We start from the raw sequence: 26,511 nt of genomic DNA, 5'->3' as shown, positions 1-26,511 counted from the left end.
TTGATCTTGTACAGTCTCAAGGCTGAACTCAGACCGTTGAACTCATGATTCACCTTGCCTGTTAACACGGACATTTAAATCCAGTCAAAACTAACCGGATTTCGATGTCCGAGTTAAATCTTCTAAATGGATTAAAAAAAGAATATCACTGAACGGCTGAGTAGTGAATTTTTTTGTGTGTTATCGGTGGGCGAAAAACGCTTTGGCGTTATCATCGCCCGGAATAAAAGTTTATAAAAGAAAATAAAATAAAAAGTACAAAAAACCTGTCTTAAAAAATAAAAGTTAAACAAAAAATTACAACTTAAAAATCACAGCTGAAAAATTTATTTTTAAAAACTCTTAAAACTAAATCACAGCCGTAAAATATAAAATTAAAAATAAGCTTAAAAGTAAAAACGTAAAATTTAACTAAATTAAAAACAGTTTAAAAAAGTCTGAGGGGCGTAAAGAGTTCCTACTCGGATGAGGGGAAACTAAAAATTAAGATAAAAAACTAATCCTAGTTAACAACTAAAATATTAAAAAGCTACAACTAATAACATAAAATTTCACTAAAAAAACTTAAAACTAATATCACTAAAAATGGATAAAATTATTATCACAGATAAAAAATTTAAAAATAAATAAAAACGACTCTGTGTGCGTGCGTGTGTGTGTGTGTGTGTGTGTGTGTGTGTGTGTGTGTGTGTGTGTGTGTGTGTGTGTGTGTGTGTGTGTGTGTGTGTGTGTGTGTGTGTGTGTGTGTGTGTGTGTGTGTGCATATATATATATAAAAATGAAATAAATATAACGAATTCCGAGAGGAGTGTAAAAGGCTCCTTCTCGGATTACAGAAGAAAATATAAATTTAAAATCAAGCGCATACTATTATTAAAAAGTATGTAAAATATTAATACTTTTATGATATAAAAAACTTCCAAAACTTCTTTATCATTTCCCAGGATATGACCCATCTTCCCGGGCAATTTAAATTTACGGCGCAAGGTCGCAGATTAGTGAAATGCAGCTAACGAGTAGGGAGAGCTATTTGAGAAGGGATTTTCTTCCTTTAGTCGTAGCAGCTCAGCGGCCGAACCAATTTAAATTATGACCCCACGTTGGAATCCTTACGTTATCGGGATTGTCATCGCTTCCATATATATGTACATGTAGCAGTGGAGTTTTGCCGGTTGAAGGACAAACTTTAATCAATTGAATTAATGAACTGTGAGCCTCTGTCACTGTATGATATGGATTTCATCTGAATGATTCGAATCAATCGAATGATTAATATTACAAAAATAATAGAATGAAATTTACGTTAAATAAAATAATATTAAATTTAAAAAATTTATGTTTAAGAATAGCGGGGGACTGCGTGTGAGACTAGAGTTATGACGTATGCGAGCACCTCGTGCGAGGCTAGACCGATCGTCATCAACTGGTAACAAACAGGGTGACCTTGGAGCGCTGTTTTGGGAGGTGCAATCGAATGCTCTTGTAATATCTCTATAAACAATCGTCCGATTTTCAAAATTCAAATCGGGTATTTGCTAGTATTCTACAAAATCACGATGGCACCAAACAAGAACAAAAAGAACAATGTTTCTTTTGCGGCAGTCGTATTTTTTAATTTTTAATATTTATTCTCTTCAATGAAATACATAGTACCTCATTTTTCTATTAAATTTTTCCAAAAATTGTTGCATAAATTTGAGAGCCGGTACCTGTCTTGATAATTTTTTTCTAATCTTCAAATTAATTTTTTTTTTTCTAAAAATACTCAATTGTCTGGATTTCAAAAGCTTCTAATCTTTTCTTCTCAGATACTCCGATCGTCCAAGTTTCACTTCCATATAAAGCGACGCTCCAAACATATACTTTGAAAAATGTTTTCCTGACGTTTAAATTAATTTCTGATGTAAACAAATTATATTTCTGAATGAAGGCTCGTTTCGCCTGTGCTATTCGACATTTTTTATCGCTCCTACTTCGTCCATCTTTACTAATTCTACTTCCCAAATAACAAAATTCTTCTACCTCCATAAAATTTTCTCCTCCTATTTTCACATTCAGCGGTCCATCTTCGTTATTTCTATTACATTTCATTACTTTCGTTTTGTTCTTGTTTATTTTCACGCGATAGTTCTTGCGTAGGACTTCATCCGTGCCGTTCATTATTCCTTCTAAATCCTTTAATCTCAGCTAGAATTACTATATCATCAGCAAATCGTATCATCTTTATTTTTTCACCTTGTACTGTTACTCCGGATTTAAATTGTTCTTTAAATCAGAGGTTAATAATTATTAATAAATGAATATATTTAAATTAAAAAAAAAAGATGATGAAGGCTGATTCGAACCGATGTACCTTCCAGTATTTGTAAGATACAAATATTTCATTAATTAAAATTTCCTTTGGCTGTAACTCTGGAACCGATGAAAATAAGTACCACTTGTGATATATCGTTGAAAATCTTTCAATTACTGCAGTTAAGAAAAGGTCCAAAATCCAGACTTGGGCTTTTTGTGGATACTTTTGGTTCAGTCGATTCCAATCAAAAAGGGATGTACACAACTAGATGTTTCCAAAATTTCAACATCCTACGGCTAATCGTTTTTGAGTTACGGGAGATATATTCATACCTACGTACAGACGTCACACCGAAACCAGTCAAAATAGATATTTCAGTTGAAATCTGAAAACCGAAATTTTTCGCGATCACAATACTTCCTTTACTTCGTACAAGGAAGTAAAATGCACAGCGCTGCAAATAGTTATTTTCAAAACGTTTTTGTTTATCGCTTGATATCAAAAGATGTGAAGGCGAAAAAATGTATATCTGTTATATAATTTAATTTTGCAGAATTGTAATTTACCTTGTGATGTAAAAAAAATAGTAAAATGTACACTATGCATATTCGGGTTGCGTACTTTTTAAAACGGCCTGGTTGCATTATTTTTATGGTAATATAGATTAGAATGCGTTACCTGTTTGAGGGATTTTTTGTTATTTTCTATTAAACTAAAAAAATTAGTTTTCATTTTAGACTAAAAAAAAAAAATTTTCTTTTCCCGCGTATATAATATAATACAGTTATAATACTAATACAGTTATAATTAATATAATACAGTTATAATATAATACAGTTATAATACAGTTATAATATAATACAGTTCACTGTAAAAGGGAACGAATGCTAATCAGATGAAATTTTAGATCTCGGGGATTTTGCAGATCTTTACGTTTAATGACTTCTTGTAACAAAAAAACATATTTTAGCATTGAAAAATTTCGAATCTATGTAAGGCTTTTGTTGCTCGATATCTTCAGGCCAGATCGACCGATTAGGTGCGATGATTTGCGTATTTCAGGTATTAATCTAATTTCATTTTTGTTAAGCGGCAGGGAGATATGGACCTTTTAGGTCCTGTACCTCAAAATTTTACTCAAAACGTAGGCAAATTTTTTCACATTATTTAGATAGCCAAGAATTTGCTGATAGTGTTTGGCCTTATTAAACCCCAATAAAGGGACGGGGGATAAAAAAAACCTTTTTGATCATCTGAGGACCTAAAATCATATTCTTGTTCTGATCAGATGATTCTTTTAGTATGTCGTTTTGGTTATCTATTTGGACTAGTTCATTTAGGTTATGGAATAATAAGCTAAATCGTTTTTTTTTCGTTAGTTATTATTTTGCTTGATATCTTTAGATTGCCCAGCGGTTCCCATATATTTTCGATTCTCGAGCCCTTGTTGAATCCAGATTTCCCCGAGGCGCTCTGAGTCAAATTCTAATTAATACGCTTTCCGAAATAGCCGAAAAAGTTTTGCAAGAGATAGATAAAAATAGATTAAACCAAATTTTACATCGAAAAATATGTAATCGAACAGTTTCAACTGTAATAACTAGCGGGTTGGATGAATCGACGAAAAACTAAATCCAAGTAGCTGTCATCATATTTTCGATTTTTACGCTTCTTCACCTCTTTCCGCCCGTGATTTCAGATAAAAACGAGCGTCCGTCATTAATTATATACGAAACAAAGCGCTAGAAAATTCGAGAGACTAGTATCACGTCATATAATAATCATTAACAGAGGCTTCCGCAGTAATTAACAATTACTAACTAGTTTCCGCCGGTTCCGCTAAAAGTCGTGTCATAAGACACTGAATTAAAGATGGTAATAATATTATGAAAATTGTATATTTTTTGCGACGGCCCTATGAGGAAGTCGGGACTCTCAGGGTGTTGAGGCGCGCACTTTGGTAACTTCTGGATTAACCCATTTTTATTAAGATTTTTACGATGACTTCTGAATTTCGGTCATTAATTCGATTTAATGTCGGTTACAATTAGTCAAAGAGGGGGTAGATCTTCGCCGGGAAATTTATGCTACTATTTGCCAGCTTTTTTAAAATTATTTTCTTTTCATAAGAAAATAGTAAAACAACAGCAGTTGATTTGTTAATTAGAAAACAGTTTTTGATTATCAACTTCTCGTAGGCAGTAATTACATCACGTTTGAAATTTCATACTAATGATTGGAAGGTTCAGCGAGACATCGTTATCAAGTTTTATAGTAGTATACGCATATAATATATATATATATATATATATATATATGCATATATGTGTGTATCGATATTATTTATTTACAAGTTGATTATTTATGTGTATAGTAGATGTAAATTGAGCTTTTATTGGATAGGAAGATGTATGTAAACAAACGCTACTCTTATTTTGTTTGTTCATATGGATATGCGTGTCTGTTTTAGTTGTTTAATTAAAATCAGGCTAATGTATTTCATGAGCGTTTCATTATAATTAGTTATTTTTTGTTTTTATGTGTAGGTTTTCATAATTGAGGTTGCAGGGTAAATTGGTTGAGATGAAAATATTATTATAAGTATCACAGTTTATTTTTGCAACTGCCGCTATTTTTTTTTTTTTTTTTTTTTTTTTTTTTTTTACGGAGATGAAATTAACTGTTATTTGTTTATCTATATATTAATAATATTAATCGATTGCTTTTGTATTTAAATTACACAAGTAACATTGGGTTTTTTTAGTTAGTTTTTTAGATAGATTTCATAAAAAGTTACCTATTGCAACGGGTACCATGATTAGACTTCGGGAAAATTTCGACATATCTTCGCGTTTCACATCCAACAAACCCCAAAGCCACTGTCAGTTCAAAAGTTCATATATTTCACTTTCTTGTGGACACGACAACTGCCGTAATTTTGCGCCAATCATTTTCAAATTGATAATAAAATATAACGACCCAAAATCTAGGTCGAGTTCGTTAATGGGCAAAATCGGACCGTGCGGGGGCTTTTTCGAAAAAGCAAAATATCGCTACGACTTTCTTATTAAGTAAAATATTGAATTCGTTTAAGATCTTATTATTCTTTGAATAAGAGCCTAAAACGTATTTCAGTAAAGCTTTTTGATATCACCAACCATTGTCCCCCGGGGATCGGAAAAAATGGGGTGGGGTTTTGAAGACAAAAAACATTATAACTCCTTTCATAGACACAGTATTGAATCGGTTTAAAGTGGTCGTTAGTCTTCTAAACATTACCTAAAACCACTGTCTGAAACAATTTTTGATATGACCAATCCTTACCGTAAGGGATGACCAAAATGTTGCTGGAATTGTAAAAAGATGGGGCTTGTCGTACGCTAAACATGTGAAACTTTTTTTCACATGCAACCATTGTCGTATTGAATAAATTTGAAGTTTTTTTTAACTTTAAAGTTGAAATCTTTTTTATCCCCTACTTAGCACCGGTGAAATCTACCTCCGGCTTCCGGCGTGCCGAAAGGTTTTTAAGTTACCCAGTAAAATTAAGATTGAAAAATTGCCTTCTTCTAAAATTAACATATTTTTAGAATCAAATAATAATTTCCTTTGTATTGAATTTCTTTTTACATATATATATAAATTATATATAGTATTTATATGAAAATACTATTTTTTTTTTTTTTTTTTTTTTTTTTTTTACTTTCCCGTCTAGCGCTATAGCAGAGCTATAGCTTTAAAAGGGAAAATATTGTAATCTGTTCAATCTGGCCATATGCGGTTTTCACCGGATCTTTTCATTTTGACATCTAAGGAACCCAAAAAACCGGTTGGAAATTTTCCGGATGTTGGTGTGTATGTTCGGTGTCGCCCTCTAAATCACCTTATATCTCCAAAACTAGAGGACCGATTTCGATTAAACATGGTCAAGTTACTTTTATATTTAAGGCATTTATGTCATTAAATTTTCAACTTAAAAAGTCAAGGAGGTGACGCTGTGGAGCAAGATCACTCCACACCAAAAATTGATCTTAAAAAACTAGTAGCTAAGCGGATATACTGCCTCATTAGTACCCCTTCTCATCACAAGGAGCGCTCGTGTAGCACTGACGTACAGCTGCTGTAGTCTCTGCTGTGTTATGACGTTACAGTTGAGCGGTAGAGTTAAATAAATGAATAATATATGAAGCGTAAAAAAATATTTAAAGTGGCCGCAAGTACCGCCACATCCGCGCGAATTAAATACGGTATGCCGGCGCGCTTTAGTTAAAATCATTGAATTAAATAAAAGAAAAAATGTTATGTTTAAATAAGATGATAAATGTTTTAAATTAAGTTGTAAGTTGCATCAGAAAAAGCCGCGTGACATGGAACTGAAGCTGCTTGCACGGGACGGATAAGTCGTTACACGTGAGCTGTAGCGTACAAGAACCCGTCGGCATTGCGCGTTCTTTCTTGGTGGCCAAATAACTGATATTTTTATCGTTGCTGTACACACATAATTTCCTCAAATTAAAGGAAAAGGGAATGCATGATAAAATACTTGCGTATTATACAAAAAAGATTTGAGAACCGCTGATTCATTGTATTGATAATAATAATAGTAAACATCGTTGTATTTATAACAATTATAGTACAGCTTTTTTATATTGCAATAATTTTTTTGTATCGCGTTTTTTTGCGTATCACCTTTAGAAGTTCTGCATACCACAGTTTCAGAATCGCTGATGTAAACGTTCGTCTTTCAGTTTAGCTTTGCGTTGTTCTGTTGTTTCTGCTTTTAATATTTGTAATACAAACTTGCAGGCCAAAGAAGAACGAAGAGGTCTTCGGAAGAAGAAGAGGGAGAAGAAGAAGGAAGACCAACCACTCGCCTCAACATCACGGACTGGAGTCCGGAACAGAGCCCAGCAGAGATGCGTCCTGAAGGGCAGCCATACCAGAAGCGGATGAAGAGCTTCTACACAACCTTTCCTTTTCAAAACTTACAGTAAGATAAAATAACCCAGCGATTGCGACTCCTCCGGAAAAGGGGACGCATTGCTCCCTCCTTACAGGTAGTGCCCCGTTGTGGCGTATTCCTGCTAGCCTATTAAAGAGTTAGCACCGAAAGGACTTCAGTGGACGGTCTGAAGGGGAATTACGTCGGGAGGACAGGCTCTATAAGCCTAGCCTTCCGCGGTCGGCCCGTAAAACGGGTTCGATAACGCTGGATCAACAACGGATTGGAATGCAATTACATCCGTCTTAAATTCACTAAAATAATAATACACAAAACTTGAAAAAATTAGATCCGAGATATAAAATAACCCTTTAAAAAAAAAAAACAAAGCCCGATTAGAATGATCCAGCAGCAAGGGACTCTGTCCAGGTTCTGCGATAAAGTAGGGAGTAATAAACTCCCGCCAACTTTGCATTCCATTCCACTCCTAATACAAACTATACAAACGGTCATATTCCGGTTTACTTTTCGTTGTTCTAATGTTTCACCTAGTGTTAACTTGCGAGTGATGCGAACGACCGTGTTCTAATCTACCGTTACGTTGTTTTTTTGAATTTGAAGCAAGTTTTCGGATAAACAAGTATGTTTATTTATTGTAGTGTATGTGTTTTCATCTATTATATTGTAACGTTGTTTACTCGGGTTCTTTTAATTCTTCGTATTTTTTTAGTTTCGCTTATTTTTCTTCCAAACTCATCGTTATTTTCTTTTCGTTTTAGTTTTATTTACCCGTAAAAGTTCGGTTATGCTTACAAAGAACGCTATCCATCCGGAAAAGCCGATTACGCGTAAACAAATGACGAGAAATCCGAGTCTTCATAAAGAAAAGGAGAGAAACAATACAAATAAAATATTGCGGAACGTGTGTTAAGGCCGTGTTAAAGTGAAATCTTTAAACAGTTATGTTCATAAAAGTCGTAAGCGGTTTTAAATTTATTTTTAACATTTAGGGCGCGTTGATTTGCTCACCGATCATATAGATTTTCGGGTGAAAACAAATAAACTATTTATTCGGATAGTAATATTACATTGCGTAGATCACGACAGGAATGCGTAGGTGTACTACTTCATTTTTTAAAAAAACCGCTACACCATTTTCCTGGTTAGATCAAGGGAAACCATGGTAAAATCTTGCCTTTTTTACAGTCTCCGTTATAAGTTACACCGATTCTGATATAGTAGTTTTTAATTCTTTTCGTGGGTAAAAAATATGGAACGAAATGTAATGCTTATTTTATATAAAAAATGGAATCTTTTTTTAATTTCGCAATTTAAAATATTTTCTAATAACTTGGCGATTGTCGTGTCAATTTTTTCCTAGAATCGTGCTGACAATCAATTCATTATTCTTTTCAAGAAATCTTAAAAGTCTATTATTTTTTTAAATATTTTAAAAAAATAAATGAGAATAGCCAAATTATCCTATTTTTTTTTTTTTGTCTTCAGTCATTTGACTGGTTTGATGCAGCTCTCCAAGATTCCCTATCTAGTGCTAGTCGTTTCATTTCAGTATACCCTCTACATCCTACATCCCCAACAATTTGTTTTACATACTCCAAACGTGGCCTGCCTACACAATTTTTCCCTTCTACCTGTCCTTCCAATATTAAAGCGACTATTCCAGGATGCCTTAGTATGTGGCCTATAAGTCTGTCTCTTCTTTTAACTATATTTTTCCAAATGCTTATTTCTTCATCTATTTGCCGCAATACCTCTTCATTTGTCACTTTATCCACCCATCTGATTTTTAACATTCTCCTATAGCACCGCATTTCAAAAGCTTCTAATCTTTTCTTCTCATATACTCCGATCGTCCAAGTTTCACTTCCATATAAAGCGACACTCCAAACATACACTTTCAAAAATCTTTTCCTGACATTTAAATTAATTTTTGATGTAAACAAATTATATTTCTTACTGAAGGCTCATTTCACCTGTGCTATTTGGCATTTTATATCGCTCCTGCTTCATCCATCTTTAGTAATTTTACTTCCCAAATAACAAAATTCTTCTACCTCCATAATCTTTTCTCCTCCTATTTTCACATTCAGCGGTCCATCTTTGTTATTTATACTACATTTCATTACTTTTGTTTTGTTCTTGTTTATTTTCATGCGATAGTTCTTGCATAGGACTTCATCTGTGCCGTTCATTGTTTCTTCTAAATCCTTTTTACTCTCGGCTAGAATTACTATATCATCAGCAAATCGTAGCATCTTTATCTTTTCACCTTGTACTGTTACTCCGAATCTAAATTGTTCTTTAACATCATTAACTGCTAGTTCCATGTAAAGATTAAAAAGTAACGGGGATAGGGAACATCCTTGTCGGACTCCCTTTCTTATTAGGGCTTCTTTCTTATGTTCTTCAATTGTTATTGTTGCTGTTTGGTTCCTGTACATGTTAGCAATTGTTCTTCTATCTCTGTATTTGAACCCTAATTTTTTTAAAATGCTGAACATTTTATTCCAGTCTACGTTATCGAAAGCCTTTTCTAGGTCTATAAACGCCAAGTATGTTGGTTTGTTTTTCTTTAATATTCCTTTTACTATTACTCTGAGGCCTAAAATTGCTTCCCTTGTCCCTATATTTTTCCTGAAACCAAATTGGTCTTCTACTAACACTTCTTCCACTCTCCTCTCAATTCTTCTGTATAAAATTCTAGTTAAGATTTTTGATGCATGACTAGTTAAACTAATTGTTCTGTATTCTTCACATTTATCTGCCCCTGCTTTCTTTGGTATCATAACTATAACGCTTTTTTTGAAGTCTGATGAAAATTCCCCATTTTCATAAATATTACACACCAGTTTGTATAATCTATCAATCGCTTCCTCACCTGCACTGCGCAGTAATTCTACAGGTATTCCGTCTATTCCAGGAGCCTTTCTGCCATTTAAATCTTTTAATGCTCTCTTAAATTCAGATCTCAGTATTGTTTCTCCCATTTCATCCTCCTCAACTTCCTCTTCTTCCTCTATAAAACCATTTTCTAATTCATTTCCTCCGTATAACTCTTCAATATATTCCACCCATCTATCGACTTTACCTTTCGTATTATATGTTGGTGTACCATCTTTGTTTAACACATTATTAGATTTTAATTTATGTACCCCAAAATTTTCCTTAACTTTCCTGTATGCTCCGTGTATTTTACCAATGTTCATTTCTCTTTCCACTTCTGAACACTTTTCTTTAATCCACTCTTCTTTCACCAGTTTGCACTTCCTGTTTATAGCATTTCCTAATTTCCGATAGTTCCTTTTACTTTCTTAAATTATCCTATATTTTTGTAAATTAAATGCCAATTTTTTTTTTTTTTAAGGAGAAGAATATGATGGAAGACAACTTGTATAGTTAACGTTCAAATTACTTTGAATGTCGGTACAAACAAATAAAATATATTTTTGTAGTTGGAAGGTCCCGTATTAGGTTTAATGAGATCTTACGCTTAAATTATCTAAAATAAACCTACTGCAGGGCTTCACAAGGAATTTACTCCTAAAAATAGAAAAATAAATGTTGAAATAAATTCGTTTAGTGAACAGTGCGGCTTAAACATACGTACAGATCAAATGGAGAACCACGTTTGGTTAAATTGCAGGTCCGTTTTACAGATAAGGGTTTAATTCCGTTGATCGATATTTCGTTTATACAGAGGTTACGGTTGCTCAGAAAGAAAAAAATCTGATTAATCTGCCTGAGTTACAAGGCCGGATATCGAAATATTTTCGTCACGCATTACATATACACAGTCGAAATATTTTTATAAGAATTGGACCCTTTTTTTTTTTTAACTTTTAAATGTGCATTATTTATACGATTTAGAAATTATATTTATAGCGATAACGAATGAAATATTTACAAGATTTATCGACTCCTTGTCTGTTGCATATTACCGTTCTTAAAATTCCTTTCCGTGTATGCCTTACTACAAAATGTCACGTATAAAAACCGGGAAAATCTCATTTCCTATTGATACCCGAATGCGTAGCTTTTCTACAAAATATACAAGTTCAGTTAACGATTAGATCCTTATTTAAATTTACATAAATATTTTCCGATACTGTTAAAATACAGAATAGAATTTAATCTAATGTTAAATAATTTATGGAAATTACCATTTAACGTTAATAAATTATACCTTAACATAATTTATCGGTTAAGTAGTGCGTGATCGAACGAAATGAATCTCTTTGTTTTATGTCTACTGATTTTTTGTACGTTGCAATTTCCACTGAACGCTTAAGTTAATCTTTATGCAAGTTAATGATAACGTTTCTTAAAACGCTATCGGGGAAAAAACAAAATGTTTAGAAAATAATTTCGGGTAAAATATTATTTTATCATGTAAATAGCGATTATTTCATTACATGAAACCAGAATGATTTTACAATATCATTGTACGGGAATTTGTAGCGTTGAAAAATGAAAAAAAGATTCCGAGATTCGAACCAGTATCTTCCGGATGAAAGGCAAATATCGTAAAAAATTAAGGAAATATTTGTTAAAGAATTTTAATTTTTTCAAGAACTTTTTTTTTTTTTAATCGATAAAACACACTGTGGCTACAGTGTGACTATAACGGGAAAGTAGAGCGATTGATCGAAATTTTAGATATCGGAACTTCGGAAGCGTTGACGTTTCAAGATCATTTTAGTCCAAAAAACCATTAAAAAAAAATTATAGAAATTTTCAGAAGATATATGTACATACAGTCTTGTGTAAATTAATGTGTACATGAGTATATTTTCAAAAAATAATCAAATTTATTACGTATAAAGAATGTACAGTGTTTATTATAGTATTTTTTACTATTTAATATGTCCCCCTTGCTATTTAATAACCATTTACATTTTTTTAAGCATAGAATCTATAAATGTTTTACGAATTTCTTTAATTTCTTGACGGTGAAATCACACCTTTATCACAGCACAAGTCATCTCTTTGGTAGTGCAGTCCATTTTTCTCAGTATTTTTTTCACAGTTGTCCACAGATTTTCAATCGGGTTCAGGTCTGGTGAGTATCCAGGCCGGTCCAAACACCGAATCCCCTTTTGAGACATGAAAAGCTTAACTTTCTTTTATGAGTGGCAGGAGGGCAAATCTTGTTGAAAAACTGCGTTTTCTACTCCAAGTAAATCTACAGTTTTTTGAAGTTCTTGTAGAGCCCCATTTTCCAATAACGTGATGTACTTTTCATCGCTCATCATCCAAGAGGTGGGTACTGAGGTTTTAGGTCCAAAGTAGCTGAAGCATCCCCCGAAAAATTTTCTTTAAAGGCTGCTTTACAACTTCTTTTATGAGTTTTGGCGAAACCCGTTCGTCATCGTTTCTTCGCACGTGTGACACGCTTACGCTCTGAATTAGAAATTCTCTCGTCACAGAAAAATACTTTTTCCAAATCTCAGAGCTCCAGTTTTTGTATTTTTTGGACCAAAGAGGCCTTTTCTTCTTCACGGCGTCCATAAGAAGTTGTTTTCTTATAGGCCTTCTTGCCTTGCGACCGCTGTGATAACTTACAGATTCGGTTGAGATCTCATTTGATAGAAAAACACAAGTTTGTTACCCGACATTCTCTGGTTCGATATAGCTTCCGTTTGTCGTTTGACATGCATCCCATCTGAAATCGATTTCATTCCGGACTGTAACCGGCAAGTCGGGCGTTACTTCTGCAGCTGCGGCGTTAATTCGAAATCTTAGCTCAACATGATCGGCAAGTAAAGGCGGTACATAAACCTGATCTTTAATGATTCCCCCACAAGACGATATCTAGGGAGCGAGGCTGTCATGTAATTGGACGTTTATGACCGATCCGCCGACCTGGGGATCGAATATCCAGAAAATTTCGGACTTCTAGGCGGTAGTGTGGTGGTGCTGATAGTAATGGCGTCCATGTTGCTCATCATCGACTAAGTGAGGAATTAGAAAAGTCTGAAGCACGTGCAGATAAACGATAACATTTTCGGTTACGTCCTGGAAGAACGGACCGTACAGTCTTTGTTTGCTTAGGGCGCAAATACATTTATCTTAGGGTTCAAATATATCGCAAGGTGTTCACCGTGCCGCTGATGTGAAACGTTAACTCGTCACTACAAATTACATCGTCTAAAAATGTATCGTCGTCTGCAATTCTATCCATCATTTCCACACGTAACTGCAACCGAGCGAATTTTTCATTTGTAATTTGTTGAACCGCGGTAAGTTTTTACGGTTTCAAACGCAATCGTTTATGAAATACGCGCCAAACAGTCGGTTGTGGAATGCCAGTTTCACGTGACACACGTCGAGTTGATTTCCTAGGAGCTTTTATACGTCCAAACAAAGCTTACTGTGAGTTACACAGCAGCTTCAGGAACGCGTAGGCCGTCCTGGTGATTTTGTATGTTTAAAGGAACAACCTGTTTCACCGAAGGTTTGGTGCCAAAAGATAATTGTCCGCTACTAGGAGGCTTCCTATAGTACTCTTTACGCAGATCGTGAAACCAAAAGACACAGCTGGCACGTTCCGTACCGGTAAATGTATCCATTTTTAACAACACTGGTGATAACGCTGATGGCCAAATCCGGTACTAATGAATTACGCGTGTCAAAACCGATGTGTTTTTCTTTGAAATGAGACCTCAACCGAATCTGTAAGTTACCTTAACAAAATTTGTGAAGTCCTTTTTGAATCACCCGGTAGTTAGTTCAGGAATCGTTGTACGCCTTCGATGTTATTGTCGCTTGTACCCCACAGTTGTTGTTTAATATCGCTAATGAAATTTGAGTATTTTCATAACCGTAAAAAGAAATGTACTCGTGAAGCCAATTTGAAAATCATTACGCGTTTGTGAAAATGTATATTTTTCAAAAGTTTATCGGTTTACTCTCGTAATTAATAAATTATATTAATATTTAAATCTCTATGATAATTTCAAATCAAATTGAATACGTAAATAACAATTAATTAGAATCACATGCTTCGCCTATTTTTGTCATTAGACAACCCTAGTTAATAAGTATATATTTACACACATACACTCACACACACACACACTTATTTTTAAAAATAAAATTTATTAATTCTTAGTTAACGTCATGCTGTACGAATAGATTTACAACAGTCTAGAAAACGATTCGCAACATATGAAGCGGTTCTACTTAGATACTATTTTAGTATTTGATTTCAGAATTATTGTAATTTAGATTACGTAGAGAGCGAATTCCGTACAACGTTTCTCATATCGTCGTATACGTGTAAATTGTTTGCGTCTGTAATATATGTATAGAGGCGGAAGAAGATATGATTTGCTGTGATACGTTGTCGAAATGTTATGGAAATCAGAATAACGTCAACATGCGGGCGGGAGCTTTTTATATTCATAACTTGCATTATGTACGCTGTAGGCTTAGGATTTTCGATGTGGAATAACATACATTTTATATACCCCCACACACACATACATATACATATAGACACACTCGCACATATACCTATATACGTTACGTTATTGGAAACCGTCCTTCCTGGATCCTTACTAGTTTCTCGGGGAGAATAGAATAATATATGATAATAGTATTATGAATCAACAGGTATTAAATTACCGTTTCATGCGATATACGTAAACAGCGTATGTTGCGTATTTACGATTATAAATTTAATTTATATTTAAATTATTTGTAAATATTTACGGAATTCCGTTTGTTCATATTTTCCTCGATTCAAATATTCGTTTTGTTAGCGGAAAAATTGTAAAAAAACTAGTATAAGATTTTTAAAAAAATCTTTGCGGTCGCTGAACTGTACCGTATTTGCATATATATTTAACCTTTTTTCACCACAATGTAGTTAAAACTCCTGTGAATCTTTTTTGTACTAAAAGAAAAAAATGTGATGTTAAAAATGTTCTATGAACTCGTCGAACCAGGTAAAAAATTCACAAAAATTCAGCTGCGTTAGAAAATGAACGTAAAATGTAATTAAAAATCACGTCTAATTATAATATTTATTATTATTTGAATAAAAGATAATTATTTTAATTTTAATTAGAAACGTAATTGTATGAACGTTGAGACTATTTTCCCACTGGATGATGTCTCTTTTGTTTTAGTAAAATAAATTGTTGATTATGTTGAAATATCAAAGTTAGAAAATATATAAATGGTATTTTCGGGTACGGGTCCTTATTTTTTTTCAAAAAATTTCATTTTCATTTTTAAAGATATTTCTTATTTTATTCAGTACGTATACCGTTGTTCTGCTACGAAAGGGGAGAAGAGAAGTGCTCTGATGGAGGCTTTGACAATTTCAAGCCGGTAGTGATTATCGGTAAAAGAAAATCATCCTCCCGGATTTTTGTATTCCTCGAAATTTTGACTACAGTATCCTGAATTATTAAAGATAATAAATGCAACGTCTTGTATATATTAGATTTACTTCTGTTTGGTTCCCGCCCTTCGAGGATGCTTGAAATCGTTGTTAAATCGATACCAAACTTAAATATTTTTCTTCCGCAAGCGATTATCATATTTTCTGAAAGTTTCCCCCTATTAACCGATTGTAAAATGCCGGTTCTGTTGTCAAAAAATAATTTTGAATGTTAACTTATTAAAGGGCGAATTAATTTTTTTTAAATTATCCTATTTTTTAAATAAAATAATACAGTCATCGAAGAAAGTTGCAGCAATTTAAAAAAAAATCTTATTTGAGAAACTACAGATAATCAAGCGAGTATTTTTTTTTTAATTTACAGATTCAAAAAGTTTTTTTTTTACATAACTTAAACTTATAGATTGTGTAAACGTGTTGAATTCGCAATTAAAATGATTAATAACATTGACGATGACGAAACATTTTTAAAACGTGTTATGTTTACGGATAAATCGACTCTCCACGTCAGTAATTATGTCGACCGATATAACTGTAACTTAATGAGGATCTCAGCATCCCGATGAAATTATCGAGTACGTCAGATATTCCCCAAAAATAAACGTGTGGTGCAGTTTTATGTGTCATCGGCCGATTCTTTTTTCACGAGCCAATTAAAAAACTCATGAGCCATGAGTCTTTTTACCATGACAAGGAAACCCACCGGGTCGGTCTATTAATGTACGCGTCTTCCCAAATCAGCCGATTTGGAAGTCGAGAGTTCCAGCGTTCAAGTCCTTGTAAAGTCGGTTATTTTTACACGGATTTGAATATTAGATCGCGGATACCGGTGTTCTTTGGCGGTCGGGTTTCAATTAACCACACATCTCAGGAACGGTCGAACTGAGACTCTGCAAGACTATACGTCATTCATACATATCATCCTCATTCATCCTATGAAGTAATACTTTACGCTGTAAAAAAAAAAACAGCTTTACTATATCATTTTTCAATGTAAATTATTGGATATCTTGCGTTTTATTTTTTTTAAACGGGTTAAAATCTTAAGTGAAATTTTTTACAGTAGCTTAGATATCATACAGAAAACAATAATCAAAAAATTCTATGTCGGTAGCTTGAAACGGCAAAGTTTTAAAAATTAACTAAAAAAATGTTATTTTTAAGATTCGGAGTAAGTTATGGAACTAATTCGATCGGTGTTTCTGACAATAATGGTTTACGGAAAAGGTTTCCTCATATTTTAATGCAAAAGTAAAGGAAGAGATTTTCACATTTCAAATGAGGTTTATTAAACTATATTTCCCGTTTTGACCGACCACCTTTTACCATTTTTGAGTTAAAAATCATAATCCGTCACTGTAGAACTTCTGTGTTTTTTTTCTAAATTTTTCATGGATCACTAAAGATACGGTGGGGGGGGAGCAGGGGGCTTCGCCTCCTTGACCGCCGACGCATTCGTTATCCTCATGGTTGTGACAATATTAAATATTTTTCAGATATTCGTTAAAGAAAAAATCTGATGTGTGAATATCACATGACTTCCATGTATGCCTATTAAATTACATATACACATTCTTTTTTAAATGAATATTACATAAAATTTTATTTCATTGATAACTCCAGATATTTTTCCTTTTTTTTAATCGTTATTATTGAATAATTATTTATTCTAAAATTTTTTAACAATCGGAGGTTAATAATTATTAATAAATCAATGTATTTAAATTAAAAAAAAAATGAGATGAAGTCTGATTCGAATTGACCTGCCTTTTAAGATCCAAATATTTCTTTGATTAAAATTTCATTTGGCTATAACTCTGGAAACAATGAAAATAAGTACCATTTGTGACATATCTTTGAAAAGCTCTCGATGAGGGCTTATTACTGCAGTTAAGAAACAATGCAAAATCCAATTTTTGTTTGGATTTTGGGCTTTTTTGGACACCAGTCGATTCAGTCAAAAGGGGAGGTGCACAACTAGATGTTACAGCAGTCCTAAATCCAAAATTTCAATATTCTACGGCTAATCGTGTTTGAGTTATACGACATACATATGTTCGTACGTACAGACGTCAGGCCGAAACTAGTCAAAATGGATTCAGGGATGATCAAAATGGATATTTCCGTTGAAATATGAAAACCGAATTTTTTGCGATCGCAATACTTAAAGGATTAACTAAAGAGTATTAATCATTTTACTTCATTATATTTCTGTTGCCGTAGTGACAGAAATACAATAGAATTAATTTTTGTTTCTCAAATTAATATCTTTAAGGGCTTCGATTTATAGCTTAAAACTTTTTCCTGGGATAACACCAATGTATCCTTAATATTGGAAAACAGTCGGTCGGTTGGTTCTCGCGTGATGCCTGAACAAAATTCAAAAAATTAATGAGAAAAAAAGGTTAATTACTTATGAAAGTAATTAAGTATTAAAGGTGTCTATTGCCAATTGTTACAGGTTAGCAGTTCCATTTCTTTCAGACGTGTATATACTGTTTTTCAAGCCGTTGGTCCATTATCCGGATAAAATTTCAGCGATAATATATCCAATAGTTTTAATAAGTGTATAGTGTATATGTGTAAAGTTTTCCGCGTGAAGACAGGATTGGTTTCAATAAATGCTTCCGTCGATAGTAGCGCTTAGTAGCACTGGCAAAACGCTGCTAAAGACTACACCCACGTGTAAGTACTGATTGCATAATTAGAGGATAATAAAAGTAATTTTTTTTTTTCCTTAGGTGCATATATATTCCCGGATTGTCTCTCTCTCTCTCTCTCTCTCTCTCTCTCTCTCTCTCTCTCTCTCTCTCTCTCTCTCTCTCTCTCTCTCTCTCTCTCTCTCTCTCTCTCTCTCTCTCTCTCTCTCTCTCTCTCTCTCTCTCTCTCTCTCTCTCTCTCTCTCTCTCTCTCTCTCTCTCTCTGTGTGTGTGTGTGTGTGTGTGTGTGTGTGTGTGTGTGTGTGTGTTACAAATTAAGAATAATGTTTATTTTTTCCAGCTCTTGTGTAAGTTGTTTTTTCTTTAACAGGTTTTTTTTTTGGGAATTATTACATCTTAAGCACGGCCAGTCCGCACAAGGGAAGGACTTCATAACATAAAATAAATAAGACGTGCTAGAATTTCAGTGATGGATTCATCGCATGTAGAAGGAATACCGATAATATAAAAGCCGCACCTTAAACTAATACTATATTCCGCAAAACAGGTAACTAATTTTAATTTATATTCTTTCTACACAGAGAGCGAAAGAGAGAAACATGTATGTGTGTAATGGATATATATAAAATTAAACTTTATAATTGAATAAAAAGAAAATATTTTAACTTATTTTTATGACGTATTTACGAGAAATCGTTTATTTCCTTATTCATTCGTATTAAAAATAATAATAATAATAAAACTCGATTGACGTCACGATCTTTTATAACCCACGATTTATTTATTTAAATTAGACTGTATAAATATAAACAATTATACAATTTATATATTTAAACTAGATTAAAAAATTGATGTTTTTTACTCCTATTAAGATATACGTGTTAAATATCCATAAGTCCCTGGTAAGAGTACCTAGAAAAAAATCTATGTAAAATCAGAAATGATTCTTCAAAAGTTAACCGTGTTAATTGTTACACCCTACGTCTTAACAATAATACAATATTAATGCGATTGATGAATTAAAAATATAAATATTTCTTCTAATCACTATTTAGAAACGACATACAAATTTTCTTAATATTCATTATGTTGTAGAATTCTAAATATTTAAAGTAGCTACTTATTTAAATTAAATCTAATATATCTGTATATTATTCAGAAAGTTCGTATCTATATTTGCATGTGCTGATATTTGCTTTAAGTAACCGTTAAAACGATCTAAATGATTCTTTTATCTCTTTTTTTTCACGCAACTGGAAAGATAGCTTTTGGTGTAAATCTACTTATTTCATGATACTGTGATGTACGAATAACAGATTTAGTTGTTGTCTTCCATCACGGTCGTTAGTCTATTGTGAACTTAAACGATAGAAGTAAACGTAAATCGTATTTGTACACAGGATTAATTTTTTTTAATAGCAATCAAGGAAAGTTATTACCGATATAAATTTAAATATAATTACTTTTTCGATTATAGCTCTGACTTCTGAAGCAGTATAGCTATAAAGGAAAAAAATAACAATCAGCCAAAATTTTGGGTGTCGGGGGTTTTTACAAATATCAACGTTCCCAAGACCTTATTAAAAAATATACAAGAAAAGACCGCTTATAAAGATCTCCCGAAAACGCACATACGTAGGTCGTGTTGGCAAGTATTTTAATTAATGTCTTCGATCGGCTCGACACAAATTCTTCGAAAATGGCTCAAACAATTTCTACGTTTGGGGCGTTAATAGCATTAAATTTTGGACAAGATTAAAAAAATCCCTTCCGGCACGCCGAAAGGCGGGGGTAGATTTCACCGGTGCTAAGTAGGGGATAAAAGAGATTTCCACCTTAAAGTTAAGAAAAACATCAAATTTACTGAATACGACAACGGTTGCACGTGAAAAACAGTTTCAAATGTTTAGCATACATGCCCCATCTTCTTACAAATCCAGCCACATTTTGGTCATCCCTTGCCGTAAGGGTTAGTTATATCAAAAATTGTTTCAGACAAAAGTTTTAGGTAATGTTTAGAGGACACTTTAAACGGATTCGATATTGTACCTATTAAGGGGAGTATGATTCTTTTTGTCTTCGAACCCCCTGGGCCAATGGTTGGCGTTAAAAAAATTTACTTGGATAAGTTTTAGGCTCTTACCCAAAGAATAGTAGGAACTTTAAACGAATTCGATATTTTACTTAATAAGAAAGTTATAACGATATTTTGTTTTTTCGAAAAAGCCTCCCCATTTTCACCCCTATGGTCCGATTTTAGCCGTTAAAGAACTCGACCGAGATTTTGAGACGAGTTATTTTTAAGGAACAATTTGAAAGTGATTGGCGCAAAATTACGGCAGTTATCGTGTTCACAAGAAAGTGAAATACTGAGTGATTCAAAGAAACGGGAAATTTAAAAAATTAAATAACAATGAAACATTTTTATAGAAAATGAATTTTATTTCATGTAATTGTACAAATGTTGCCATTTTAGGATACATACATTTTAGTTTATTTTTTAAAGATGACATCTTCCAGGTGACCTCCTCTTCTACGAAACACTCACGACGTCTGTTCGTTAAATTGTTTATGGTTTGACGTAACATCTCGACTGGAATTTCAGCAATTGCTTCTCGGATCTTTGCCTTCATTCAGTTCTTCCGTCGTAGCAGGTCTACTGTGAACACTTTGCTTTTAAGGTGACCCCGCAAAAATTAATCGCAAGCTGAGAGATCAGGCGATCTGTAAGGCCATCTAATGTCACCGTTTCGTGAAATGACACGTTGTCCAAACGATCGGCGTACAGCCGCCATCGATATTCATGCAGTATGTGACGTTGCTCCGTCTTGTTGAACCCAGGCTGTGTTAAGAATCGGTGGAAATCTCTTTTGTTGTTCCGCAACAAAGGTTTCAAGCTCGGCTTCGTAACGAGCCGACGTCACTGTAATCGCAAGACCGTTGTCATCCTCAAAAAAATAAGGGCCTATAAAACCGTAAGATGACATAGCACACCACACGGTCACTTTCTGGCTGTGCAACGGATGCTGGTGTAGGTTCGTAGGATTTTCTTGTGCCCGGTATCTGAAATTTTGCTCGTTAAGAAATCCACTAAGGTGGAAATGCGCTTCGTCTGACATCCGCAGTTCGTGAACAAACTCTTCGTTATCGTTTATCTTCTGAAGCATTACATTACAGAATTGTGCTCGCAGAACCGCATCGTTCGGTTTCAGTTCCTGGACGATCTGCAACTTGTACGGATGGTATTGCAAGTCCTTCCCTAACATTCTTCGAACGCTTGAACTATGCGATTGTAAAGATGCTGAGAGACGACGGATCGACCGATGTGGACTTCGTGTGACAGCATCTCGTAAAGCTTGAACATTCTGTGGTGTACGGACGGTTCGCTCACGGTCTGGAGGTTTCTTTTTCGTTGCCGAACCGGTTTCCTCAAAATTAGATATCCGTGTTTTAATTGCACGTGCTGATGGAACACGGTCGTGCCGTCCCGGATTAAAATGACGGCGAAATTCTCTACGCGCTCCTTCCACACTGTCATTGTTTTTGTAAAACGCATTGATAGCAAATGCACGTTGCGCACCGCTCCAAGGATCCATGACAACTAAATGGCAGGTTAGGTTAGAGAAGCTGGCGTCACTTATCAAGTGGTACCGATCGCCCACGGCTACCGACACAACTTTCAAAATTGCCCGTTTCTTTGAATCAACTTGTATATAAACTTTTAAGCTAACGCTGGTTTTGGAGTCCATGGGATGTGAAACGCGAAGATATGTCGAAATTTTCCGGAAGTCGAATCACGGTACCCATTGCAATAGGTAGCTTTCTTATGAAATTGCCTAAAACAAAAAATGATACTTTTTACCATTTGTAATTTTTGACTTTTTGTGTAATACTCGTAAAAACTGAGTTTCAGTACGATGAAAGTAGTATTCAGTTATTTAAAATTCCAAAATTCTAAGTCTATTAGATTTAGTGGGGTGGGGTTATTTAATATTATTTCTAAACACGTTTTGGATCATATCTTGAAATCTATTGACCAAATAAAAAGCTGACAACACAGTTGTTTCTGATGCGCGGCTTACACAAACAAATTAATTTAAAATATTTATCATTTTATTTAAATATATTATTTTTCCGTTTATTTAATTCAACGATTTTAAATAAACCGCGCGCCCAAACCGTATTTAATTCGCGTGGGTGTGGCGGTACTAGCGACGATGGTCGGCACTAACTAAACTAATGTAATTTCACAATTTACATATAACAAATTTTGTTTGTACGGTCAGCACTGGTGTAGCCGCGTGGCTTAATACAGCAGGTACAGAGTCGACCGGGCGATCGAGTTCGAAACCCAGACAGATCGAGTTACTTTACGCTTACTGTGACGTCACACATAGCAGAAAACTACAACAGCATTTTTTGGTGTGGGGGTGCAATTTTGCAAAAACAAAAGTTTTTTTTTGAAATACTGTTATTTTTTAATCGTTAATAAATTTTTCTAAGAAAAATATGACCTTTATTAGGCGAAATCTGGAGATACTGAGGGTGACCTTGCTCCACAGCCTCTTCCCCTTGACTTTTTAAGTTGAAAATTTAATTAACTTCCCCATATGTAGAAGTAATTTGATCAAAATCGGTCCATTAGTTCCGGAGATATAAGGTGACTTCTAAGTCACCTTATACCTCCGAACACACGTAACATACGAACATTAACACCCGGAGAATTTCCATCCGATATTTTGTATTCCTTAGTTGTCAAAACGTTATCCGGTGAAAACCGCATATGTCCAAATCGGACCGATCGCATACTTACCCTTCTAGAGCTATAGCCCTAACTAGATGGTAAAGTAAAATTGAAACTCGGTACGAATATTTGGCTATACGTTTATAGCTTTCAACTTTGGTTCGATTTTCGATCCGATCAGATAGGGTATTCATATATTTTTTATTAAAAATAATGTATTTTAACCTTCTTGATTAACATCGCACATTGACTTATTGAAGTAAAAATTACTCCAATAAAGGGCTTTTAATACTGAAAATCCAGATTAATTAAATGAAACGGGAAATGCTTTTCGTAAAGGAGGGTCCCCTGGGGACCTAACTTAATAATTTTAAAAACTGTTTGAATTTTCTATAATTTCGTATCTATTTCTTTATTGTTTTTTTTTTTTTTTAATGTCGTACCTGTTATTAAAAATGTTAATGGTTTAAGTATTTAGTCAAATAGATCCCAGGTTTTTTTTTTACTAAAAATTTTGATTTTATTTTTCTCAATTATATTTTTAATGCTGTATAAATATTCAGGTAAAAACGTTATTCGATCGAGGTAGTCAAATCTGATTTTTATTATAGAACATTTTGATGTTTTTCACATTTGTACTCTAAATATTGCATAATTAAATTATTAATATTTAAAAACCATAATACGGACAATAAAATTATGGCAATCCATGATTTCGTTATCCTTTATTATTTATTAAAATAAATAAAAGAAATCAGTCTATGAGGTATTTGAATTAAAAATCTGTCTAACTGAAAACCGGAAAGTTATGGAATCCTTTGGTGGGTTTTTTACTTTAATTTTTATTAAATATATAGTTTAGCCGACCGGCCTGGTTAGCGGTTAACTCGTTGTCACAAATCAGTTGTTTAACAGCTGATGTTCGAAGCGATGGTTCTGAAATTCAAACGCTAATAAAATTCAGTTCCTTTTAGACGTATTTGAATTCTAGGTGGTTGATACCGGAGAACTTTGACGGTCGGGGTTACATACCATCCTCATCTAATTGGTCCGTAGAGGGGGGTTGATTATTGTTCATATAGTTAAGATATTGCTACGTATACGTTTTTTTTGTTTTTTTTTGTCTTCAGTCATTTGACTGGTTTGATGCAGCTCTCCAAGATTCCCTATCTAGTGCTAGTCGTTTCATTTCAGTATACCCTCTACATCCTACATCCCTAACAATTTGTTTTACATATTCTAAACGTAGCCTGCCTACACAATTTTTCCCTTCTACCTGTCCTTCCAAAATTAAAGCGACTGTTCCAGGATGCCTTAGTATGTGGCCTATAAGTCTGTCTCTTCTTTTAACTATATTTTTCCAAATGCTTCTTTCTTCATCTATTTGCCGCAATACCTCCTCATTTGTCACTTTATCCACCCGTCTGATTTTTAACATTCTCCTATAGCACCACATTTCAAAAGCTTCTAACCTTTTCTTCTCGGATACTCCGATTGTCCAAGTTTCACTTCCATATAAAGCGACACTCCAAACATACACTTTCAAAAATCTTTTCCTGACATTTAAATTAATTTTTGATGTAAACAACTTATATTTCTTACTGAAGGCTCGTTTAGCTTGTGCTATTCGGCATTTTATATCGCTCCTGCTTCGTCCATCTTTAGTAATTCTACTTCCCAAATAACAAAATTCTTCTACCTCCATAATCTTTTCTCCTCCTATTTTCACATTCAGTGGTCCATCTTTGTTATTTCTACTACATTTCATTACTTTACGTACACGTTAGGAAAATAAAAATATATAAAGTTTAATTTTTAATTTTTTTTAAATATATCGTGATAATGTGATTTTATCGTCGAATAAAAATTCAATAATATTTTTATTTACTTGACAATTTATAAATAAATACGATAGGGTTTTTCTTATGACACAACATTTTTTTCAGGATCGGTCATGAATAGCAAACAAAATTTAAGAGTAAAAAAAAATCGGTAAACCGGTAGTAGTAGCACACACCGGCACAAGTTTCCTCTACTACGCTATCTGTTCCCCTTTTCATTTCCAATTGTGCTGTGTTGGCGTACATTCGTTTCCGCCGCCGCATTATCGGTGCTGTTTCAGCAGTATTTTATCTTATCTCTTTGTCGGGTTAGAAATTTGCAAACGTTTATTTAAACATTTTCAAATACGCTATTTAATTGTACGTTTATCGTTCAACATTTTCTATAAAAAAATGAAAGAAGTAATGAATTAAAAACTTATAACGAAGAAATAAGATTAATTATTAATCGACCGATAAACAATAATTAAGAAACGTTACAAAATCTATGATATTTCTATGCGAATAAATATAGTAAACGAGTGATAAAATATGTTTTTCTACGCGGTTTGGGTTAGGGAGATCCACTCGTAATGGTTTTTAAAATAATTTTGTACTTTTGATTGAGATCGCTTGAACGAAACTTTTTTTCCTGTTTTAATCAACACCTACTTTTATTTTTATTTTACAAAAACCTGTAGAAATATCGTATAAAACTGGGTTTATGGTTTTTTCAACTTTTTTTATTTATTTACCGATTAATATAATTATTTCTTTATTATAATTTTCAATTTTTCATTATATGCTGACGATGATTGTAACAAGCGAAATAACCGTCTTGTTTTCAAGCATATTTATTTCGACAACCGTTTACCCGGCTCTTTCTTTATCTTTATTGTTTTTCGTTATCGTACTTAAAACTAGTCTAGCGGGATGCGATCGACGCGACGTAGGTTAACGTTACTAGACACCTCCTAAATAGGCATCGACCTCGCTTCCGAAAGCGGACCAAAGCAGAAAGAGATAGGGTATGTTTTCATCAGATGCCTATTAAATTTTTTAATCTGTTTCTTGACTTTTAAGTAAATTTAGAGAACTTTGTGTAAATTGAACCTTAGGACGACATTGTTTTGTCGGTATGATGATAGTATTTTTGGTGTATAAAAACTCGATAAAGTAATTGTCTGAACGCATAGTCTAATTGAAGGGTAGATATATAAGTTTTTGGATGAAACCTTCGGCGTTAGAGGAAGACGCGGGGATCGCGCTTCCGCGAAGCGGTTAATTTCATAGTTGAGGTTTGTAAATTTCGGTAGGTGGTCGTGGTTGGTACGAAGTGGTAGTAGGTTGTGTAAACGCACTGATGGAAATGTCTGCCGCCGCGTTTGCATCGGTGGTATCCTGATAGATGTCAAACCGAAGAACGTGTTGTATTATTCAAGTTTAAAGGATCTAAAAGACGACCTCCGGTAAAGCCCGTCAGTGTTAGGAACGGAGGAGGTGGTCTGGCGATCGAGATCGTCACAAGGCGGCTGTCTTCCCCTACGGGGGTCAGGAACTAACTAAATATATATGTAAAAGTTAATCTTTCTCTATGTACGTGTTTACTCATCTATTA

The 26,511-nt window shown here is 33.8% G+C and overlaps 1 protein-coding gene and 1 long non-coding RNA gene across 3 annotated transcripts in view; one reads left to right on the top strand and one right to left on the bottom strand.

Moving 5' to 3' along the window:
- The window catches only part of LOC142330084 (uncharacterized), a 249,826-nt gene that overhangs the window by 78,960 nt on the left and 144,355 nt on the right, over window positions 1–26,511 (bottom strand). The gene's annotated exons all lie outside the window — the stretch shown is intronic.
- LOC142330087 (uncharacterized) overlaps window positions 1–26,511 on the top strand; it is a 166,510-nt gene that overhangs the window by 80,562 nt on the left and 59,437 nt on the right. The window contains exon 4 of one of the 2 annotated variants that reach the window (XR_012757677.1): window positions 7,103–7,221. The exons of the other annotated variant lie outside the window; for it this stretch is intronic. This is a non-coding gene — a long non-coding RNA (uncharacterized LOC142330087). Of the gene's footprint in view, window positions 1–7,102; window positions 7,222–26,511 lie in introns of those variants that run through there. 2 annotated transcript variants of the gene reach the window in all.

The sequence above is a fragment of the Lycorma delicatula genome, chromosome 9 (assembly GCF_047948215.1).
Source record: "Lycorma delicatula isolate Av1 chromosome 9, ASM4794821v1, whole genome shotgun sequence".
In the NCBI taxonomy this organism is placed as follows: Eukaryota; Metazoa; Arthropoda; class Insecta; order Hemiptera; family Fulgoridae; genus Lycorma; species Lycorma delicatula.
Note: the sequence above shows the minus strand (reverse complement) of the source record. Positions and strands in the feature narration are given on the sequence as shown.